Source organism: Gopherus evgoodei, chromosome 6 (assembly GCF_007399415.2).
Source record: "Gopherus evgoodei ecotype Sinaloan lineage chromosome 6, rGopEvg1_v1.p, whole genome shotgun sequence".
In the NCBI taxonomy this organism is placed as follows: Eukaryota; Metazoa; Chordata; order Testudines; family Testudinidae; genus Gopherus; species Gopherus evgoodei.
Genome location: NC_044327.1, coordinates 99,428,320 through 99,436,222, shown reverse-complemented (window position 1 = coordinate 99,436,222; position 7,903 = coordinate 99,428,320).

Below are 7,903 nucleotides of genomic sequence, written 5' to 3'. Positions count from 1 at the left end.
TTGTTGGTGAGAATACGAATCCTGATCTTGAACTGGAAAGCCAGAGGGCTTCAGAATGGAGGAAGATAACATGGACTAAGCATTAGGGCAAGAAGTTGATTTTAGCCACTGTGTTCTGAATAAGCTAGTAGGGGGCGAGATGAGAAGGAGGGAAAACAACAAGGAAGTTGCAGTAGTAAAGGCATAAGAGTCTGGATACTCTGTTCCTCTCTTCTCCTCCCAGTTCCCCACTTCTCCAGCTTTCAGGCACAGAGAAGAAGGCTCCTTCAAAGAAATTGTGCCAGACAAATTTGATCAGACTCCAGAAGTAGTAGATGAAGGGACTGCAGTCAGTGCTGTCTGGACTTGAATAGTGTTTGTTCAATGCCTTACAAAATCTTACTGGAAAAATTAATTAAAATTTCCTTAGCTAAGGGCACTGGTAAATGAAAAGAAACTGCCAGCAGGACTCTAACCAAATGGCAATGGTGTTAAGTAATATGCGGAAGTGGTGTGGGGATGGGTTTACTGGACTCCTGCAAGAATCAGAATTAAACCAGTTTAATTTAGCATCTTTATTACAGAGCTGGAAGGTGGGGTACTGATTTGCAAGGTGTTGGGAGGACAGAAATAATGAAAGAGGAACAGTAAATGTTAAATGGGAGAAGGAAAGAGGAGCAGAATAAATGTGAAAAAGATGTGCTAATAATACATCTGTGAAAAATAATCTATCACATCAATATTAATAGCACAATGATACTTGGAAAACAGCAGCTATAACACAAATCTCTTACAAAAGGAGTGATATGGAAAGCGAGATAATCAGCTTGCCACCTAATGTGATGGCAGAAACAAAGACCATTAGATGGCTGCATTCCCAAACTATCTGCCTGGTGAGGAATGAGGGATGACATTCTGGGGGCAGAGGCCTGGAGCTGGCCTGGCTGCCTGATTAGTCCACTCTCTGCACCTCAGCTGACTCTTGTAAAATAGGGCATTGGGGATGAGGGGGATGGGACTGCATCCTCCAGGAAACGGAAGTGCCTGGGTGGTGCTCTCGATGGATTTCCTGATGGAAGGAACTTCTCCAGAAAACCGCACAGTATTTAACACAATTGCATAGCTTCCCTGGTACCACAATGATTCTCTGTTGGCCTGAAATTGGCCCTCTGCTGCCACTACTGAAAGTTGAGGCAGGGAATATAATAGCCTAGAGGGCACTGCAATGGACCTGTATGGCCTGTTACACTTGACTAAACTACACATATGCTTATCCAATATTTAAAGGGTGAATAAACACCAAGGGCCTGGTTCTTTATACCTGTCTGTCAATGTAAATGATACAATTTATTCCTATTTAAGGCTACCTGCACTCACTTCAAGGCCACTTCACTCTGTCAGAGTGGTGTAAAGTCTCATGAGTGTAAGTAAGACTCAGGCTACAAAAGTATGAAAACAACAGAGGAATAGGGGATTTTTTTAGGCTGCTATAAGGTGATAAAAATGAAGTAATCAAAATCGATTGAAAAAAAGGAAGATACAGGCTAGGATTTGCAAATGCACTTACATGAGTTAGAAGACTAGGCCTCATTTCCTGTGTGACTAAGGTGCCCAAGTCCTATTGGCTTCAACCTCACTTAGGCACTTTTTGAAAATGTCACCCTTAACCTGTTAAGAAATATTTCCTAAGAGAGAGGGCTTCTCTAAAACGCTAAGAGATCTATCAGTGTCAAGGGAGGTAGTGGAAGAATTGTCATTAGCGAATACAACATTGGGAGTAGCCTTCCACAGGAAGAAGGATGGTAATGTAATCTAATATGTCTATCTCTAATTTCTATGATCACTTGGGGGGAGTGGGAGACAGAGTTATTAAAATATATTAGATAAATACAAAAAAGCAGCAAACTTTTGTTTAAACAGGATCAATGAAAGTAAAGAAAAGTGTAATTAATGACAATTAAAAGTTAGCTGGAAATGATTATTAGTTATTTGGAGTTCTACAAACAGATGGATAAATAAAGTGCCTCTCATAAGCCCTACACTCTCTTTGTGGTTATTTAAAAACAAAATAAAACAAAGACAAATGGGAGTAACTAATGGAACCTTACAGACCATATGAAGTGAGTTTAAATGCATCACCCACCTTCCCTAAGTAGTGTCCCCTATGCCATCTCTCTCCCAAAAGCCCCCATAAAGAGAAGAACTTTCAATGTAGCCTGAAATTACTGTATTTGAAACCTCATAATCTGATTTGACCCTGTAAGCAGCAATGTCTTCTTTTAAATAAGAACAGTCCTATTAGTGAAATTGGATTCTTTAGACTACGGAAGAAGTGATTTAGCAGAAATGTATAAGGTCTTGACAAGGGTCAATATGAGCTAAGAATATTTTACACTGAAATTCCACAGTCCAACTATATAAGCCATTTGACCAGAAAGAACTGGATTGCAAAATGACTGTGCAAACAAAATACGTTAGAACTTTGCCTGTCAATCAGGTACAGGGCTACCTTTAAATTGGATATGTGCACCTACTGTTAAGGGAGCCAAAAAAGCTAGACATGGTATGGTCACACAAAAAGATATGAGTGAATATACCTTGCAAAGGTAGAAGATTCAGGGAATTTGTAATCATCTTTTTATAATAAGAATTAAAATGAAAATGGAAGTTAAAAGAAAGAGGCAAAAAAATAAAAAATAAAATAAACACACTATAACCAGAGTAAGATAAAACAGCCTGAGGAACCAAGGGAAATGGAAGACAATGACTGTATATGCTGTAGCCTGATTTATAGATTATGTATTAATTATATTGATTATTTAAGAATCCCTGGTTATCACTTTGAGGGTTGACAGGTTCTTGTCCCAAGATAAGGCCCAGTATTACTCAAATTATTATATAATTGGGAACAGGAGCAGCGGAAGTGCCCTAAAAGTGGGGGGGATCCCAGGCGCCCAAACCCTGGCCCCACCTACCGACGCTGCACCACCTCTTCCCCTGAGGTGTCATTCCCACGCTGCCTCTTCCCTCCAAGACCCTGCCACCGCTCACTCCTCTCTGCCCCTCCCCCGTCTCTCACCATTATGGCTGATCAAAAGTGGGGGGCTGTGATCCCCTGGCTCCCCTTGTTCTGGTACCACTGGTTGGGAGCCTTGACGTGCACAGTTCCAACCACTCACACAGTAGAAACTCTTCTACATCTGTACATCCATATACTCACACCATCCCTTGCAGAACAACTGAAATGTCAGCCATCATCTTCCTCATCACCATCACTACCAGTGGCCATCATTCTGGCACCTCCTAAGGACCACATCTCCTTCTCCTATTGCCCCTAAGCTGGGATGCAACTTTTATAATATGATACGCTGATGCCACTATGTTTGATGCATATTCAGTAGGGGTATTTCCCCTTTTCCTTATTTGTATTCCCTCACCTTACTACTGTTGGGAGTGTCTTTCTTCTATAGGTTAGTATATCAATGATTTCAACTTATTATTATATATGTCAATTCATTATCATGGCCCTCTTGTGGTTAGGAATTTGTGGATGTTGCTCATGTACCTGCTATGTACGTCGATTTGTGGTCATGACACTCTTGTGGCTGGGTCATGTTTCTGTAGTCAGAAATTCCCCTTAAACACTCTATTATCAGCTCCCCAGTACTTGGGGTTTTCCATTGGGCCATTTATCTGTTCAAAGTTCAGAGGTCTCAAGCCTTATGCTAACTAGGGGAAGCTAATGTCTTACAGGATACAGGCCTGTAGGTTCCTTGCATTACTGCTGAATATAATAAAAGCAGAATATCATGCAAAGCAGTGAATGTAATAAAGGCAAGCTATCCCACTAGGCTACAATGCAAAGATAAAGCATGCTGATTAACAACAAAATATTATACAATTAAGAGATTTATTGTACTGTATAGAGCAAGAGGAAACAGGAATTCTCTGTGAATGAAGAATGGCCCATAGCTTCAGTCTGAAATGTTTAAGGAAAGATACGTAAGGGTCAGTCTGCCTGAATTCTAGATGAAAATATCTAACAAAACTTCCTGAGTTATCTGACTAAATGATCTGGTCTAATCCTGAAAACACTCTTGCAGAACAAGTAACCCCACTGAAGTCAATGTATTTTTAGTCAAAGATGATAGACATGAGATGCCAGATTTGAGTGACCAGATGTCCCGATTTTATAGGGACAGTCTCGATATTTGGGGCTTTTTCTTATATAGGCTCCTATTACCCTCCTCCCCCGTCCTGATTTTTTACACTTGCTGTCTGGTCACCGTATGCCAGATCTTCAGCTAGTGTCAATAGCAAAGCTTCGCTGAAGGCAATGCAGCTATGTCAGTTTCCACTAGTTGAAGCTCTGGCCCAGTGTATTCAGAGTTCAAACAAACACTGACGCTGTCCTGAAATAGTCTGCAGAAGATCACTACAAATGATTCAGAATTAGCATTAAAATTATGTCCATCAAACAAGAGCACATTTCTGGGTGTAAACATGAAGCAAACACGTGATCTATTTAACTTACATTGGAACTCAATGACTTTGAAGAGGCTACACTGTCAAAAGAGAATACATTAGCTAATTAGCTAGGGATATACAGTGAAACAGAGCAAATACATTACAATTGTTTTGGCGAGATTAGGGTTTTGGTTTAATAAATGATTAATTCAGTGCAATGTAAACAAGTTAGGTAATGAGACTATAAGCCAAATATAGTCAGACTATGGGGAATGCTTATTCTCCCTTCTGTGTATACAAGGATTTATATGCACTAGTTAACTCCTAACAAACCACTGCAATAGTTAGATATGTAGAATGAATCCCTTGTAAAAAGGTCTCTTATCGCTTCAAACAGTGTAATGGCAAAGAAAGGCTAACTCGAAAATCCTTGTCGGTGTTCTCAGAAGTGAGAGAGAAAACAAATTACAGGGGTGTGTAATGAGGCCCTCTACAAAATGGGTAGGGTTGCCAGGCATCTAGCTTTCAACCAGAACACCTGGTCAAAAAAGAACCCTAGTGGCTCTAGATAGCACAGCTGACTAGGCCACTAAAAGTCTAGTTGACGTGGGGCTGGCAGGCTCCCTACCTGGTTCCAAGTAGCTCCTAGAAGTACCGGCATATCTCTCTGGCTCCTAGGCACAGCACCAGCCATGAGGGCTCCGCACACTGCCCCTGTCCCGAGCGCCAGCTACACAGCTCCCATTGGCTGGGAACTGCAGCCAATGGGAGCTGCAGGGGAGGTGCCTGTGGAGAGGGCAGCTTGCAAAGCCCCCTGGCTGTGCCTATGCCTAGAAGCCGGAGGGATGTGTCACTGCTTCTGGGAGCTGCCTGAGGTAACTGCCACCCAGATCCCGCACCCTGAAACCCCTCCCGCACCCCAACCCCCTGCCCCAGCTCTGAGCCCCTTCCCACACCCAAACTCCCTCCCAGTGCCCACACTCCACATCCCCTCCCACCCGTAAACCCCTGCCCTAGCCCTGAGCCCCCTCCCGCACTCCCAACCCCTCAGCCCCACTCCCCAGCCTGGAACCCCCTACTGCACCCCAAATGCATCATCCTTGGCCCAACTCCAAACTCCGCACCCTGAGCCAGAGCCCTCGCCTCTTCCTGCACCCTATCCTCCTTCCCCATTCCAGTGAAAATGAGCAAGTGAGTGAGGGTGGAGGAGAGTGAGTGATGGAGGGAGGGTGGATGGCATGGGGGGGCTTGGAGAAGGGGTGTGGTGGAGGGGCCTCAGGGAAGGGACGGCTCAAGGACCTTGGGTTTTCTGCAATCAGAAAGTTGGCAATCCTAAGTAGGGGTGAAATCCTGGCTCAGCTGAAGTCAATGGTAAAGCTCCTATTGACTTCAGTGGAGCCAGGATTTCACCCTAAGACAATGGAGCAGGAGTTCTCAAACTTCATTGCATCGCAACCATCTTCTGACAACAAAAATTACTACAGACCCTAGGAGTGTGGACTGATGCCTGAGCCTGCCTGAGCCCCACCACCCTGGACAAGGGAACCAAAGTCAAAGCCTGAGTCCCACTGCCCCAGGTGAGAGGGGGGCAAAGCTGAAGCCCAAGGGCTTCAGCCCCAGGCAGAGGGCCTGTAACCTGAGGGCAGTGTGCTGTGGCTTTGGCTTCAGTCCCAGATCCCAGCAAGCCTAACGCCAGCCCTGGTGACCATATTAAAATGGGGTTATGACCTACTTTGGTGTCCCAACCCACAGTTTGAGAACCACTGCTATAGAGTTTTCATTGCATATTACCTGACAGAGGTAGCTTTCTCATTGTTTCAAGCATTAGAAAAAAGATTTTCAGAATTTCATGTACAGTTTAATTCACCATATTATGGGAATGACCCTTATGCACCAGAAAAAGTATGTCAAAGGCAGCTGAAACTCATAATATCTGAAAGCACATTATCAAGGTGAAAAAAGACAGAAATCCTCAGTGCCAATTTTCAGCTAAGTTATCTTCCATATCTACCATATCTGATTCAGAACAATTTCTACCCTGCCTGCTCAGAGGACTCATCACTGGTCAAAGGGCAACCAGCTTAGTGTGAGTTTGGAAAGTGCAATTTCTTTTTTTTTTTTTTTAAAGAAGACTTGGTTCATTAGCTTATGCTGTACAAGGCTCAGTGGTTTGAGCATTGGCCTGTTAAACCCAGGATTGTGAGTTCAATCCTTGAGGGGGCCATTTAGGGATCGGGGGCAAAAATTTGTCTGGGTATTGGTCCTGCTTTGATGTCCCTTCCAATCCTATCATATTGATCTTCTGAAAGTACAGGATAGGATACAAGGTCTTAAAAGAAAAAGGTACAGATTTCTGACCACAACTAGTGCAACATACTAGCTTGAAAAAAGAACTTGTGCTGAAACTGAAAAACAGCTTAGTTTTAAAGCAGTCCAGGCAGATTTCCTTTAATCAGAGGGTATCTGGAATAAAGTGCCAAAGTCAGCACTGGAAGTAAGCACTGTACAGCAGCCCAAGAGGAAACTCAGCATCTTAGCAAAAGAAGAGACAGAAAGGGAGAACCATTGACTAGAGTGGTAAGATGAAACTTTCTTACATTTATAAGAGGAAATTCTAGAAGGGATATATAGCAGGCCAAATTCTTTGCTGACTTCAGTGGAGCTAATTCAATTTGCATCTGCCAAGCATTGAGCCCAGCTTCTCTTATTTTCCTGTTGCATGATCCAATTAATTATCCTCAAACTACCACCACAGGGTTACCTAAAAAAGGTTCAGATCATGAGACTGAACTGAGGACATGGTCCATACAAAGTGCTCTATTTGAAAACATATCGTGGGACAAGTTACCCACAAGAAGTGAATTCAGAATACAAAATGCTGAGTTGTTGGCAGAGAAATAATCATGTCCTCACTCTTTAGCTTGGTGAAGTTTAGTGCAATGCAAATTCATACAAATTTCACAATGCTCATGAGTCACATATAATAAGCTGTTGCTTTTCATTTCCTGCTGTCAGAAAGCCTTTTAGGAAGAGGCTGTACAGCTGATGAACTTTTCCAATCTCTGCATTGCCACTTTACTTCTTTTCCAGGAAAAGCATTGAAGAAAATGCTTTCTGTTTTTTTCCAGCACCCACTGTAAAGTAGGTGAACTCAACTTTAACGCATCTGTTTGCAGTGTTTTCTGAAAGCTGTGCTGGGGGCAGGGGAGTGAGTATCTCAAATTACATTAAGGTGATGTTAAAGAGATGCATCACTATATTAGTCAGCCCCAATGTAACATCAGCCCGTACCAGGATTCCAGGAAAGGGCTGACGGAGAGGGAATAATGTGAATAAAGGTTACATTCTAAAGTATCCAAAATGCAACACTTCTGCCAGGTGGTGTTGATATCAACAAGGGCTGGATTCAATACCTACAATTTCCTTTTAATATACAGACTAGAACCAGTTCAAGCCC